General features: G+C 36.4%; 1 protein-coding gene across 4 annotated transcripts in view; it reads left to right on the forward strand.

Moving 5' to 3' along the window:
• Nucleotides 1-17,436, forward strand: part of LOC311277582 (uncharacterized protein) — a 35,663-nt gene that overhangs the window by 3,682 nt on the left and 14,545 nt on the right. For 2 of the 4 annotated variants that reach the window (XM_084387949.1, XM_084387952.1), the window contains exon 2: nt 11,692-11,788. The exons of 1 other annotated variant lie outside the window; for it this stretch is intronic. The gene's annotated coding sequence lies outside the window, so the exon portion shown is untranslated. Of the gene's footprint in view, nt 1-11,691; nt 11,789-14,423; nt 14,485-17,436 lie in introns of those variants that run through there. One more of the 4 variants, XM_084387950.1, reaches the window with a different exon arrangement.

Below are 17,436 nucleotides of genomic sequence, written 5' to 3' on the forward strand. Positions count from 1 at the left end.
CAAATGTTAATGATTTAAAATATTTTAAGTCACTGCATGGTTTTATGGACTATTCAAAAGTGTGGAAAAATGTTTTTGCCTTCCCTATAGTGTTGAATGTGCTGCATAAAAGGTGTTTCATGAAATCGATCATTTTTCCTGGACAACAACGATTTAAATGTTTAATAGCTTTTTTGGTAGACTTAGACATAAACTCTTTAAAGAATAAACCGAGAAATTGCTCGAGTAAAAACTATTGTTGTTACTCTACAGATTTGCCTTGAAGGTTGCTATTTTCAGTCGGTATGAAACTGAAGTTGCGATAGTCTTTTATTTCATGTTGTGACGTAGGCCTATATATCCGAGCGAAACGGCTTCTCAAACAAGAATTAATGTCGGGCGGGACTTGATTTTATCTATTGAAATAATTTAATGATTGTGGTTTGCTATTGGTGGATCTCATGTGAGTGACAGGTTGCTCCGCCCTCACAGTAAACACGTCATCAGAGTCAGAGAAGAGATACTGGAGAGGGAGGGGAACCTGGCTTTTTGTCTGTTTATAATTCTATTATTGTTGTTTAATTCTATTTTGAGTTGTAACTGTATGTATTTGCTGTTATATTTGTTTAATAAAAAAAAATAAAAAAAGAGGGCGGGGAAGTTATTATATGATTAAAGATTACAAAGGAACATGAATTAAAAGAAAGAAGAAAAATGGTTCTGAACAGTACCAAATGAGGGTTCTTCGGCTTGTAACAATAGCAGAACCCTTTCTGGTGCTAAATATAACCCTTTTATAAGGTTCCATAAAGAACCATGCTTTGAAAGTGCTATATAGGGCCTTAATGGTATAAATAACCTTTTCAACAATATTTATTTTCATTAATATTAGTATATAGTATCTTCATATTATTAATATTACTATTATTAATATATTTTGTAACAATTATTTATTAATATCTTTTTTTTTTTTTTAAGTCCTCTATGCCTGGTCTTATATGTTGTTGCCTCTACTTGGGTTTTACTTCTTTTATTTAAAACAGCATGTTATTTATTTTTTATTGACATGGCAGATTGTAGCAAAAATGACAGTGCTCTTACAACAGAGGTTAGCTGAATACATTAATACATAACAATTGACACTGAACACGATATAGATGTAATGAAGACCAAGTTCCAGTGAAATATCTTCACAATCCCCTATGATGTCTCTACGTCCTTCGTGTGTATTCTGAGTGGCAGTTTCTCTCTGCAGACGATGAGGTTATGATACGGGACAGCATCTGAAATACACAATCGAGTTAAGAGTTACATTGTGTCTCTTTCATTTGATTATGTAAAAATAAATGTTCATGAAGGCCAAAATTAGCAAAAATGGACAGTACGAGCCCTGTACCATGTTAAAAGGAAAAGGTGATAAAGTCATGGGATAGCTTTAATATTTTTTGTGACTGGGTATGTTTAGGAATAAAGTCATATCATAAATTCCATATCTCTGTTACTTATTTTTTGGCGAAGAGAAGATGAGTATCCTTAACTGAACAGACCTGCTCACACTTACATGTTCTGTTAAACTAAAGACAGAAAAAGACATGATTGTTAGGAAATGATTGTTACAATTTTTTAAGTTTTATAAACATTTTAAGAAAGAAATCATTTACCTGTTGAGAGTATGTTGACGGTCTGTGTAGTGACTGTAGTTGTACAGCTGAGCTCCAGAAATTCAGTAATGAGGAGGCTTTGACAGTTACAGATTTGAAAAACAAAAAGGCGGGAATAAAGAACCCTAAACTCTAAGAACCATTTCAGCATATAAAGGTACTTCAGGACGATACGGTTCTAAATGGAACTGTTACCACGTGTAAAGAACCTTTAAAGAACCATCTTTTTTTAGAGTGTACACTTGTGGAGAAGAGTGGAGCAGACTGACACAAATAATATCATAACTGCTTAGCTGAAGGAGCATGTTAGCATTTTAGATCCTAATGTGTGCTATTGCTAGCTAAAAGTTGAACTAGCTAGTTCAGTTGTGTGGCACTAACTGGATGAATAAATATATGAAATCAAATACCTGAATCATGTCAGGGAGTTCACTTTGAGACTACTTAAAATTGGGTCACTTAAAATGACTTAATTCCACGATGTCGAAGTTACATGAACAAATTATGTTTATTTAACTTAATTGATTCATGTGGGTCCGATGTACAAGATTAAATCACTTAAATCCAAACACACTTTTTTTTTTCTTCAGTGAATGATGGTGTTAGACTCTAAGCAGAGTTATTTTAGTATTATTTATATGATGCTATTTATACTTTTTTTGGTAACACTTTATTTTACAGTGTCCTTGTTACACACGTTACATGTAGTTATACTGTATAATAAATTATGCACAATTACATCTAACTAACCAAACCCCAACCCTACATATTAATTATTATTACACAGTAATTAAATGCATAATTACACTGTAACAAGGACTCCTTTACTACCTTTTTTATTAGCTCTTAGTTTTATATTTTCAAGTATTTCATTAATTTTATTATGTGATTTTGTCATTTTTATTAGTTTTTTTTTTTTAAATTTTACTTAGTTTTAATCATTTTTATTTTAGTTGCAGTTCAGTTTCATGATTTAGTTATTCTCAGTAAGTAATTTTAGTGCTTCAAATTTAAATGGAAATTGGCAACTAATTGAAATAAGTTTAGGGTTTTCATCTAATATGTATATTTTATTTCAGTTGCATTATGTAACGTTTTTTTTGTTTAAAACTATAACAAAATTTTAATAGTGAATCGATACATCATCAATCCTTCTTCCAAAACGTGTGATTCATGGTGAGTCTAATATAAGTGTTTATATTTTAGACTTTTAGGGATATATATACTGTATATATATTAGTTTTATAGTTTTATAAATTGAGTTAACGTTAATAACCCTGTATACAAAGCAGTTTTTTTCTGGTTAAGCTTGTAAATTTATGTTTAGGGTAAAGAATAAAATCAAAAAAAGTCAAAACATCTCATAACTGCTTATGTTGTGTATTCATAATTAGTAACTAATTCAATTATATATTCATTGACACTTTGTTTGTAAAGCGAAGAGTCAAATTCACAATAAATTCTCTAAAATTGTTCATTCCTGAGAGTAAATTGAAGATGTAATGAGACTGAATGCAGATATTTTTTAATTTGTATTATTGATCACAATCATTATGAATAAGGTTAAGCAGTGCTATTGTTTGGAATTATTGTGTAGATGTTGTAGCAGTCTTTGGACACATGGTGGCGCTGTTTACTAGTGTGAGAATCAAGGCAGATTGGCCTTTTTTCGAAAATGGCTTTGGTGATTTGGTATGTTTTGTTGTATGTTTGGGAATTTATGAATGCTTTTCTCTTCCTTTACTCAGAACTCACTTCTCTTCATCATTTTTTAGTTCAAACTGTTGTCTTAGCAGAGTAACCACATGCTGTCCCCCCCCCCACCCCCCACCCCCACCCCCAATGTATCTATTGTTTTATCATCTAATAAGTTTAATATGTAATGGCAAAGTCTAGACTTGTGTCTGTTTCACTGTAAAAGTGGGATCTTGCATGTGCGTGCGCATCATTGTGAAGAAGACGGTATTTTTTCAGTGTGGGAGTGAAAGAGATGGAGACAGAATGGGTGTTATTTTCAGATTGATTTGGCGGATGATTCAGATGTGTTTCGCTCTCATTATAAATCTTACCTGCGGTCTCTCCTCGTCTGCCTACACAGTCCCAGACACACTGTCTCTTGTCTCCTCATTTCTATCTGATCATTTTGACTGGGTTATTTAGGGCTGTATGTGGCTTTATACTTTTGCAGCACCTGCGAACTCAAGACTTCCTGCCGGATGACTGACATTTGCACTGAATTTATTAACGAAGCACACAAATAAATCTGACCTAATACGCATACATTTTTAATCCTCTTAATCCTCTGACGCATGAATTATGACAACCTGAGTCAGGATTTATTTTTTCCCCTGTGTTTTTATTGTCCTCCAGGCATGAAAAAACACAATTAACTTCTGCATGCGTTTGAGCGTTAGAACTATATGTGAAAATTAAAAATGCAGATAAATGACACATTAAAGGAACACTCCACCGTTTTTTGAAATAGGGCTTATTCACCTTCTTTCCTACATTTAGATAGGTCGGCAAATGCATTTTTGTCTCAGTGCATGCATTGTTTTAGTTTGACAGGGTCGGCGCTAGCTTAGCTTAGCATAATGAATGGAATCCTTTGTTGCCAGCTAGCATGTCCTAAGTAAAAGTGATATAAAAAATATAAAAAAAACACCTAATTACTTCTTGTGGCCTGCGTATTCACAAGTACAAATAGTGATGCAGATTAACACTAGGCGATTTCCTATGCAGATATTGACTTGGGACTATATTAGGGGGAAGCACAGGCGAAGCACTGCTACTTAGGCGCAGAGATATCACGCCCAAGTAGCAGTGCTTCGCCTGTGCTTCCCCCTAATATAGTCCTTAATATATAAGTCAATATCTGCCTAGGAAATCGCCTAGTGTTAATCTGCATCACTATTTGTACTTGTTGTGAATACGCAGGCCACAAGAAGTAATTAGTTTTTATTTTTTATTTTTTATATATCACTTTCTCAGGACATGCTAGCTGGCAACAAAGGATTCCATTCATTATGCTAAGCTAAGCTAGAGCCGACCCTGTCAAACTAAAACAATGCATGCACTGAGACAAAAATGCATTTGCCGACCTATCTAAATGTAGGAAAGAAAGTGAATAAGCCCTATTTCAAAAAACGGTGGAGTGTTCCTTTAATATTTGTATACTGTTTAGGCCTATGGCAAACAAAAACAATCTGGAACTGTATAGCCTATGCAGTTTATAGAAACTGCATATAGATGTAGCTTTTGTGTCAGGCAGCATAATGGCATATATATTGCCATTTTTTGCCAGTGATTCCATAGCCAAACCTGACCTCAGGAGGTCCTCTGGTCACTTCTCTGCTTTTCAACAGAGGTGGGGTCCCACTGCGGGTCACAATATAACTTTTTTGTTGTTGTTGTTTACAGTGAATGCCCTGCATGATAAATAATGAAGCGCAAGCTCCAGTCTATCTGGTTTAAAGAAACCATTCAGGCTCGGAGTCAGACAGCACTTCTCCATCTTGCCTTGACAGATCACGTGTGCTCCTCTGACTTCACTCCTATTGGTTGCCACTCCCAAAGTCGCTCTTCATTTGCATAAAGTTAAACATATCTCAACTTTGTCGCATCGCTGGACATGTCTACATCCTGTCGCTCGTGTCACTGGAAATCGCCTCTCTATTGAAATGAATGGGATTGTGTCGACTGTAATGTGAACGCAGCTTTAGAGTCCACTGTAGTGACTGCAGTTACACCATTGATACCAGAGCATTTAAAAGAAAGTGAGCATTGAATAGCTGTCCAATGTAGTGACCATCATGCATCACAGGGTTAAAAATAAATGTTTTCACAGTGAGACCATAGAAGAACCACTTCTGTCAGGACCACTATCATCAAATACGATTGACAATTAGCATACAATTAGCATTGGCGGTATGGTTCTGTTCTGGGCAAGAGAGCAGCAATAACCCCCCCTTAGGCTGTGTGTCCACCAAAGCGTTTTTAGACAGCTGAAAACGCTATGTGCTCTGCTGAAAACGCCTAGCTATGGGCGCTTGAGAGCGTTTTGGCAGCGCAGCATTTTTTTTTTCAGTTGAGACGCTTTGCTTGTTATGATACGGAATATCCGTGAAAGTGTTACTAGTATCTCATTTCACACATATTTTGTTTCTGTGTTGATTCTATATTAAAGGGTAACTCTCGTAACCTAGGCTCTTTTTGTTAATCTCCCCGAGTCAGACTTTCGTGTAAAAGCATAATTAGAATGGAAACGCCACTTTTAAGATTGACCGTATTTTCGTTTTAGGTCAAAATGCCTTTTGAATGGGAGTGCATGAGGCACTTCTATGATAGCATCAAAATTCGGAGATCGACTACTTTTGACTGACAAAATTCCAGCCACCGGAAACACTAACTGATAAAGTGAGTCGTACAAAACCTTTCTTTTTAGTAAACTTTGTGTACACAAACAATGTAGTCAATGCTCAAGTTCATGTGTAGAGCCCCTGACGATACTTCAAGCACAGTTTTATTTTGTGTCGAGCCTTCTTAGTGTTTTAAAAATAGCGATTTTGATGCTATCATAGAAGTGCCCCATGCACTCCCATTCAAAAGGCATTTTGACCTAAAACGAAAATACGGTCATTCTTAAAAGTGGCGTTTCCATTCTATGCTTTTCTAGAAAGTTTGACTCGGGTAGATTAACAAAAATAGCAGAGGTTCAATTTTGGCGAGAGTTGATGAAATGTCGATACAATGTAACATATTTTCTCTGGCTCTTGTTTTAAATTATTTTGTTCCGTTATTATGCTTGTTGTTGTCATCTGTTGTTGTGCAAGCAGAACGTGGCAGTTGGTTGGTGTGGTATTAGTTCCGCCCCTCCTCCACTGTGATTGGACGGTTGGGTAAATAGTGACAGTGATGAGCGCTGCGTTTTACCCAAAGTTGAACATTCTTCAACTCTCGGTGACCTGTAAAAAATGCAGATCGCTCAGCGCTTCAGCGTGAAAAACGTTACGCTCATGGCGTTAAAAACGCGGCACTCCCATTGAAAACAACTGAAAAAATACGCCACCCGCGTAAAAAAAATGCTTTGGTGGACACACGGCCTCAGGGTAAACAGAACAGAACCAATATGAATGTATTGCAGATATCATTAATTAATTTTAATGTACAACATATTTAGAGAATTTTAGTCTGATTCAGGGGTAATTAGAATGCTAAATCCTGACTGACGAGAGGCGGAGCTGGGGAGGGAGGAGGGTAATTAGCTCCTGAGAAACGAGATAGCTGCTGATAATACTCTGAAGGAGCTTATGTATGAATACATTGATAGGCGTCGTATTCCTATAGGTAGACGTGGATCAGCTGAGAGTCAGCTGATACGAGCTTGACTAACGTGACCTGCCAGAACTGACGCTATGCTTGATTTCTGTCAGGACCACTATCGTCAAATACGATTGACAATTAGCATACAGTTAGGATTGGCGGTATGGTTCTGTTCTGGGCAAGAACTCCCTGCGCATCCATGCAGCCTAGCATGGATAAGAGCAGGGAGAGCAGCAATAACCCCCCAAAATAAAACCATATGCCAATATAAACACAAACTGACAGCGAAATTCTTGATGTCTTTTACACACTATCCCCAACACGACTAATGCTGATAGAATGGTTTATACATCCTGATGTTAGTGGCATATGCATAGGTTAGTGCCACTATAGATCCAATATAATGTGGGAAGCATCACCCCAAGCTGGAGAAAGCAAGGACACATTGCAACAAGCATTTTGCTGTAGCCAATTTAACAGTGTATGGGATCTATTGGGGGAAGCTTACCCCCCTAGCGGCAGCAAAATCTGATACAACAAGCATGTTGTATAAATCGTGGAACTATTGCTAAAACTAGTGTAGTTTGGCAGGGGAAGCATACACCCTACAGCAGTAGCTCAGACTAGTGGCAACAAAATCTGATTCAAGCATGTTCTATAACCATGGGACTAGTATTAAAACTAGTGTAGTCCGGTCGGGGAAGCATACGACCTGTAGCTCTGAGTCATATGCAGTGCGCAGCTACGCAATGAAGTACAGTGTGATTTCTGCTCCCGTCATACTGAATTCCATTGTTGCGGAGGTGAGGATGACGACTCCCATGATTCCACACTCATTCACGGGATCATCAAGCTATGTTGTTAGTGTTGACGCTTTCATTACCACAGCATGTCGCTTAGTACAGTATACTCAATAATACTAGATATGCCCAAGCAACACAGATAGCATTAGCAACAAGCATGTTGCCAATACCCCGATAGCTTTTAGCAATGAGCATTAAAAAGGAACTTAGCTTAGCTTCGGGGAGACTTTCAGAGATGAATGGAGAGTGAATCATATCGAGTCCTGTGTCAATAATGCAGCTGCAGACTGAAGTCACTTCCAAATCAGGCAGCTTATGATCGATGCGGCGAATCTCGTGTTCAAGTTCACGAACTTGAATGAATCTGAGGTGAAATCCTTGGGGGGAACGAATTCCTCTTGCTAAATTACCGATTGCACGATTCCTTGTGAGATAATGTGGTTTGCCAGCTGAATTTCACATTTAATTAGCTCCCTAAAAACGTGATAGCTGCTGATAATACTGAAGGAGCTTATACAGTATATGAATACAGTGATAGGCGTTGTATTCCTATAGGTAGACATGGATCAGCTGAGAGTCAGCTGATACGAGCTTGACTAACGTGACCTGCCAGAACTGACGCTACGCTTGATTTTTGGTTCCTCAAAGAACATTTCAGTGAACAGTTCCTAAAACAACCTTTTTTTTTTATCTCAGTGTGAAGAACATTTTAATAACCCAAAAGAACACTTTTCCTCTATAAAGAACCTTTTGTACAATGGAAAGTTTCCATGGATGTTAAAGGTAAAACCATGGTTAATTTTCCTAAGAGGCGCTGAACAGCCTTACAAAAGCTACATGTTGTCCTGTCCAAATACCCACACTTGCGGTGTTTGCACTTGACCACTTACTTACATGACATTTTTTCCTGTATTTGGCCCAAGTGTTCAAGTAGGCGTGAAGACTGCAAGTGTAGAACTTTTGATTACCCGATGGGTCACACTTATGCTAAAAGTGCAAGTGTTTACAGAGCTTTATTTATTTTCAATACTTTGCATTTTAAAATAAACTTCTAAATGTCTGTTCAGTAGTCCCTATGTAACTAGAAGACACAATTTAAAAATTGTGGTGCTTCTAATTAAAGTCCCCCTCTGGTGGAAATAAAGTTTTTATTATTGTTTATATGTCTATGTGGTGTTTTTAATATGCTTTAATTAAGACAAACAAAGTCAACACCATTGCTGAGTATTTTCTCCTTAAAACTGCAGTGAACCAAAGACAAAACGCAGTTTGAAATCGCTGTTTTTTTCTGATGTCACAAACTACCTTGTAACCAATCAGGTCAACATGTGATCGTCAATGAGTGGATCTCTGAGCTGGAGTGAGTGAGTGGAGGCGGGGCTAATTTGCATATTCATAGAACCGTGTATACTAAATGAGGCAAGGGTGTAGAGTTACATTCAAGCTTTTTTAAGGCATTAAGACATTTATTTCAGGAAAAAAGTTTAAGGTATACAATTATTGACTACAGGGGGACTTTAGGTGATAAAAAGCAGTTGCAGATGTTGTACAAAATACACATAGCCTACTCATCTTTGCACCAATAAAATGTGCAACACTTTATGTTTTACTACCAAATTATGATGTTTGAATGAATGTTTTCCTCATCTCTTGATTTCAGGGCATGCAAGTTCCCGAACATAATGCATGATGGGATGTGCTTAGCCTCGAATATCGCTCCGAAGCGGTCTCCAAGATAGTGTGGGTTTAGTGTGCGTTCAGGACACTGTGCTTTGGCATTTTTAGGACATGGGACAGTCTTGCACACTTACTTCCTGTCGCGGGCACGTGCTCTCAAGTGGCCAAGACCGCAAGTATGGGTATTTGGACAGGGCTTACAAACACTATCAACTCTAATGTTGGCTATAGCAGGCCAGAGCCAAAATCATAGCAACAACATAAAACGTTTAATTGGAACTGTTAATAGAAAACACAACTACAAATAATAAGACATACTTACAAGTTGTGATCCACAAACAACAGATTGTCCCTACAAAGTGGGAACTGCTGAATTTCAGGAGAAGCTTTTGTGCGTAGCCTGCATTGTACTCTCTTAGTTTCTGGAAGCTGTTCTCCGTAAAATGTGCAGCACACAGATAAACGTTGGAGTTATAATGTTCAGGAACAGTGTTTAAAATCAATTTGAACCACTCTAAGTTTATCAGCCTTAGGAAGGTCAAACAAATGAGTTTTGGAAAAGGGGTGGAAAAAAAAACAGCGTCTCTTTGACATAGCAGCAGCTCAGCCAGGACTCGTCCCCTTGTTTGTGTATTCCATGGGCAGGGATTATAAATGAGTATGTAGTACAAATGAGTCGTTCATTGTAGTTCTTGGAAAGTGAATTCTGTTAAATAAAATATCTCCCTTTGGAGTGGACTTTGAGCTTTGTAACCTTGCAGATCTTTTTTTATCAGAATCAGAATCAGAGTGAGCTTTATTTGCCAAGTGTGCGCAAACACACAAGGAATTTTTGTGTGTTTTTTTTACAGCAGCTCTTTGTACATACATACATACATATATGACATGAGAACGGGCATTTAAACGAGGCTAAGGAAAAACCATAAATAAATAGAATAAACAATAATAATATTGTGGTATACATCTGAAACATTAGACTTATATACAGATTTGTGCATTGTGTACTGTGTGCACAGCTCTATAAATAAAATGTATATGTATTTACAAAAAACTTTAATTATTGCTTCTCTCTCAAGTACTGAGAATGAATTATGCAACAGGTGTTAATTGCTGTGTTAGCTGTTTAAGCTGGGGATATTTGAGCTGTTTAATGCTCAAACAGCAACATTACACACTAACTAAAGTTAAAATCGTGAAGAAGCATAATAGGACCCCCGTAAAGGTTCTTCATGGAACCATCAATGGCAATAAAGAACCTTGTCACTGGACTAAAACTGCATTTTACTAATGGAGATAGAGTAACCAGGTTGTCAAAACTTTAAACATTAAATTATGATGTAAAGTGTATCAAAATGATACAACATTATATTCTTCAACATTATTTTGTAAGGAAATATAGTTATGCACAACTATGAAATGTATTTCAAGTAGAGCTGCACGATTAATCGTTAAAAGATCTTGATTCAAACACTCACGCAATCTCATTCCTAAATGACAATGATTCGCCCGTGTGTATTAAACCTTTGACAAAATCACACCTTGACATCCAAATATGCATTTGTGTTGCCGCTGAGCCAGAGAAAGCAGATGTCATGTAGACCTATAGGTATGAAACCACTTCAAAACCATTCTTTTCAGCCACACATAGGCCTATGGTTATTTCTGTGTTACAAATATATCACAGATGTACTGGGTTAAAAGTTTATAGCTCGGATAAAAACACTGATATCTACGGAAGAGTTCACAATAGTGCAAATCACCTTTTGAAAGTAACTTGGCGCTTCGAATAACGATTGTATTGATTGTATTGTAACGCCCAGTGTTGCCAGATTGGGGCGACGACCCGCCAAATCTGGCAACACTGGTTACGCCACCAGTTGGCGACAAGTGACTGTTAAAAAAATTATTGTCATTGAATCATTCACTCAAGAGATTCGTTCAAAAACGCTGATTCATCCAGTAATGACTGAAGCTGAAGTATTTCTGAGTGAGTAACTGAATCATTCATTCAAACTGTTTAAAAAAATAAATAAAAATTAATTCAGACAAATTAAACATATTAAATAGACTGCAGCAATTATTGTCAATTAGTAAATTACATGTTATTTTGTTTAGTTGTCTGTTCAGAATCGTGATCTCTGTTTGAAATCGTGATTCTCAATTTATCCAAAATCGTGCAGCTTCAAGCAATTAAGCAAAAATATCAAGAGTTCATAAATTAAGCCAACTGTGTCCAAACTTTTGAACAGACTAAAACAGACTACTGGATGGAAAAGAGCAGCTTGGACAGTCTGCAGAATAACTCCTTTTGAGCTCCACGAAAGAAAGTCACAACACAACATGATGGTGAGTAAATGATCAACTAATATGGTTTATTCTACACCTAGTTGGGTTTTCTTACGAGAGATATTCTTCATCAAAGAAAGAAAATTGTCCCAACCAGCCCCGGTCTGTCATACTGGATCTGAATGTCAATCAGTGAAACAAATGAAAGAGGAAGAGAGAAGTTTCAGCTGGAAGTGATGAGTATTTAAATGAATATGTTAGTATTCAAGTGAGGTGTAAGAGCGAGAGAAATGAAAGGAAATTGCCCAGGAGCGTCATTACCAATGATTAAGTGTATATAAGAAAAGAGTGGAAAGTGAAAGATTGGGAGGGAGAGAAAATAAGCAACGTCCGATGAACGAAATCAGATACATGTACCGCTAAACAAGTTTGTTTCCCTGTGGTTTGAGCTGCCAATTTCCTCTGATGAAATATAAACCAAAGTTTTCAACGGCGGCAGATTTATCTTGCTGATAATTGTCTTTTAGATTATGGATGTTTTTGGAGTGATTTATTGCTGGCAGAACGTCCCTGTAAACCCGGTTACAAAGGCACCTTTAACTCAGCAGAGATTTTGATAATATGCCTTTTGAATAAATTAATCTATGTGTGTGTTTGACCCTGCAGTAGGACACACACACACACACACACACACACACACACACACACACACACACACACACACACACACACACACATACACAGCTTAATCAAAGCCAACTTTGTAATGATGTTTGTCTTTGCCCCCCAAGGTTTGTTTTATTCAGACTAACTTTAAAACACACACACACACACAAAACTTTTACTTTGTCCCCTTGAACAGACTTTGTCCTCCCCTGAATACACACACCTAAAATACGGGAATGTCTATTTTAACAGAATACACCCTTAAAATAGAGATTCTTCATTGGCATCTGGTTCAGTGAAGAAATTGTAAACATCCATGCAACATTTCCATTGCAGAAAAGTTTATTTATAGTAGAAAAAGGTTCTTTAGATTATTAAAATAATAAAAAAAGAAGACCTGTTCACTGAATGGTTCGTTTATGGATCACTGCAAAAAACAACGACAACCTTTGGACCTTTATTTTTCAGAGTGTACAATAGGCCTGAGTAATATTTTGCAGGCTGTAGTTATAGGCTTACTCCCAAAGTAAAATAAATAAATAAATAAAAAAATCTTATGATCCCACAAGTAATCGAAGATAGTTGGAATCACTTTCAGAGTGATTTTTTTTTTCTAGCTGATGAACAATAAAAACATTGACAGCCAATCAGAATCAAGCGTTTAAAATTGTTTGTCTATGTGGTGTTTTTAATATGCTTTAAGACAAACCATGAGTAAATTCATAAGTCAACATCATTGCTGAGTATTTTGTCTTTAAAACTGCGGTGAACCAAAGACTATGGAAGCTTGTTTCCGCCACAAAAAAAAAAAAAAGATAATTGCGACTTTTTATCTCACAATTGCGAGTTTACATCTCGCAATTCTGACTTTATTTCTCAGAATTGCGAGACATAAAGTCAGAATTGCGTGAAATAAATCGCAATTGCGTGTTTTAAAGTCAGAATTGCGAGATATAAAGTCAGAATTGCGTGAAATAAAGTCACAATTGCGTGTTATAAAGTCAGAATTCTGACTTTTTTTCTCGCAATTGCGACTTTATATCACGCAATTCTGACTTTATATCTCAGAATTCTGACTTTATATCACGCAATTGGGAGATATAAAGTCAGAATTGCATGATATAAAGTCGCAATTGCGTGTTATAAAGTCAGAATTGTGAGATATAAACTATTCTAAGGTAAAAAAAAAAAAAAAAGTCAGTCTTTTTTTTTTTCCTTAGAATTGGACTTTATATCTCACAATTCTGAGAAAAGATGTCAGAATTGCGAGATATAAACTCGCAATTATGTGTTATAAAGTCAGAATTGCGTGATATAAAGTCAGAATTGCGTGATATAAAGTCGCAATTGCGAGAAAAAAAGTCAGAATTCTAACTTTATAAGACGCAATTGCGACTTTATATCTCGCAATTCTGACTTTATAACTCAGAATTCTGACTTTATATCTCAGAATTCTGACTTTATTTCACGCAATTCTGACTTTATATCTCACAATTCTGAGAAATAAAGTCAGAATTGCGAGATGTAAACTCGCAATTGTGAGATAAAAAGTCGCAATTATCTTTTAAAATGTTTTATTCAGTGGCGGAAACAAGCTTCCATAAAAGACAGTCTCAAAAACACGGTTTGAAATCGCTGGTGTTTCTGACGTCACAAACTTGTAACCAATCAGGTGAACGTGTGATCGCCAACGAGTGGATGAATAAAGGTTACTTGTTAGTTTGGATTTATTAAAAGAAGCACATCAAGCATTTAAAATATTGGTGCTGCAGTGAAATTAAATATTAATATCCATATAAAATAGACAATTTTTTTTTTTTTTTCAAACATTATTATGTTATTCATATTACAAGTCTCTATCAAAGCAATATCTTTTTTTTTACAGAAATTTGCAGCCACTGTGCAATGCCCCACATCTTGGCGAAGGACAGTAGATTGATTTTTTTTTTGTGTGTGTGTGTCAAAAGAACCATTCAATAACATTTTCTTGTAGTTCTGCCTCAAATCACAGAATAAACCTCACACACACACACACACAGCAGGGAAGTGAGGGAAAGGATGGTCAGTGTGAGCGTCGCAGCAGGACAGAGGTTAGTGAGCGTATCGCTGAGGACAGACAGACATCTGGTCATTACACTGAGAGTTTCAGCAGAAGGGATTTTAGATATCCTGCTCCTTCATCTGATGCAGAAGAGACTCAGCCATTATTTTCAGTGTGTGTCACACATCAATGAAGAACACTTGATTCATTTCAGTCAGTCGGTTTGTTTGGACAGATTGTTTCAATGAACGAATCAAAAGAAAGAGAAACAATTCACTGATTGGTTTAAGACATCACTCACTGATGGGTAACACTTTATTTTACAGTGTCCTTGTTACATGTTACATGTACTTAGTAATAACAGTAAATTATGCATAATTACATGCAACTAACCCTCAACCAAACCCTAATCCTACCTTAACTCTAAGTACATGTAGTTGATTAATATTACTCAGTAGTTAAATATATAATTACACTGTAACAATGACACCTTAAAATAAAGTGTAACCTGATGTTCTCAGAAGTATATTTTAGTTAAATATTGCCGTTTGTGCTGTGAGTGTTTGAGAAGCTGGTATAGACTGCAGTGCAAAGTTGATCTTCCATTTGTAAAAATCTGTTTTGTTCTTTATTTTGATTATTTAAATGTAATGACAAACTTGTAAAATATTTTACTTAATTCCTGCTGCACTGTAAAAAGTGAACAGTTGGATCAACTTAAATTAAAATTAATTTTATCGTGAAAAACGTGATAATTTAAGTTGAGAAAACTTCATTTCTTTAGGTGTTACCAATTGAAGTAATTTTTTTAAGTTGATCCAACTGTTCACTTTTTACAGTGTAGCGCTATTTTAGTAGGCCGTACACAGTAGCTATTTGGGGTCAGTAAGATTTTCTAAAACAAATTAATACTTTTATTCAGCTAGGATGCATTAAATTGATTAAACGTGACAGTAAAGACATTTCAAATCAATGCAAAATAGCAAATCAGCATATTAGAATGATTTCTGAAGGATCATGTGACACAGAAGACTGGAGGAATGATGCTGAAAATTCAGCTTTGCATCACAGGAATAAATTACATTTTAAAATGTATTCAAAAAGAAAACTGTTATTTTAAATTGTAATAATATTTCACAATATTACTGTTTTTAATGTATTTTTAATCAAACAAATGCAGCCTTAAAGGAGAACTCCGGTCAATTTTAACATTGAGCTCATTTTTTTGTACATTTGGAGTGCTGTCAGTACAGAGAACAACGACAACAATCTGTGTTTCCTACACCGTGTTATCCTCGTTTTAAAATTTGCACCCTGTTGACTTCAATGGGGCAAGTTTTAAACCTGCTTTTAGCCTCTTATCATCCTTGATGTGTCATTACAAGTGCACCAGCCATGTGAGTGATTCCTTTGGAGTGAACGCGGGTGAATCTGACTGCAGTAGATGTGAAAGATATGAATAAAAATGATGTTTATTCAGCCAGCGCACATACCTGTATTTACATCCTGTTTTCGGTCGAAGTCCACAGTAATCGATTGTCGAGTTCACGCGCATAGGTTTAGTACCTATGATCACGCGCGTGAACTCGACAATCGACTACTGTGGACTTCGACCGAAAACAGGATGTAAATACAGGTATGTGCGCTGGCTGAATAAACATTCTTATAAACACACACATTTTTATTCATATCTTTAACATCTACTGCAGTCAGATTCACCCATGTTCACTCCGAAGGAATCACTCACATGACCTGTGCACTTGTAATGACACATCAAGGATGTTAAGAGGCTAAAAGCAGGTTTAAAACTTGCCCCATTGAAGTCAACAGGGTGCAAATTTTAAAAAGAGGATAACACTGTGTAGGCAACACCGATTTTTGTCGTTGTTCTCTGTACTGACAGCACTCCAAATGTACAAAAAAATTAGCTCAATGTTAAAATTGACCGGAGTTCTCCTTTAATGCGCAAACGAGACTACAGAACTTTCAAAAACAAACATTTGAATGACATTGTACATGCTATACATCTAGCATTTCTAACCTAAGCTAATATTATTTCCCTATTCATTTATCACACTGGAAATGGAAAGCCAAGTCAAGTGCATTGCACATTTTTAAGCAAATGTTGTTGGTCATTCTGTGCATAAAGAAAATTCACACTCTATGCACGGCATACATACAATAAACTGCAGAAATAGTTAGATAGTAATGTGATAATATGCAAATCTGAAGCTGTATGTTGAGTATCACTGATTGGCCAACAGGAGGCACTGTTCTCCTATCCTTGACTTATATGGCTCTGAATAGGGAATCATTTACACATTAAAATCCCCTTTCAGCTGCAAGATAGAACAAGCCTCTTTTGTTTCACTGATTATATTTCACATTAAATTCACGATTCCATATAAATTTCCACATTACGGGGAATCAATATATGGTTTTATGGTCTTATCCACAGGCAGACCCCCTGGCGGGAAGGAGGGAGGGAAATTTAATCAGTGACAAAAGCAGGAAAGACAAGTGAGCATCTCAAAGCAATAAAGACATTAGCAGGCTCTCACATGTGAGGATAGTAATGTTCTTATGCTAATAATCATTAAATGAGCAGTTTGCTCCTCCTCCTCTAGGTTAAAATAATGAAGTGTTAATGTGAACGTGGGAGTTCCTGAGATAAAATCAAACTCCTGAAGGATTAAATCCCAAAAGATGTTGCACCTGTGGGTCTGTGTGTATGTATGCACCATCCCAATGGATCAAAATTGACCATTCTTTGTGTGTGTGTGTGTGTGTGTGTGTGTGTGTGTGTGTGTGTGTGTGTGTGTGTGTGTGTGTGTGTGTGTGGAATATTGCAGTATCTATTTATTATAAATGATTTATCTGTGCACATCATTGTTTTTTATGGGTAATTCATGTTCCCTCGTAATCTTGAATTAAAATATTCCCCTCCCTTCTCTTCTCTTCTCTTCTTTTCTCTTCTCTGATGACGTTTACTTACGTGAGG

Source organism: Rutilus rutilus (genome assembly GCF_951802725.1).
Source record: "Rutilus rutilus genome assembly, chromosome: 18".
Taxonomy (NCBI): domain Eukaryota; kingdom Metazoa; phylum Chordata; class Actinopteri; order Cypriniformes; family Leuciscidae; genus Rutilus; species Rutilus rutilus.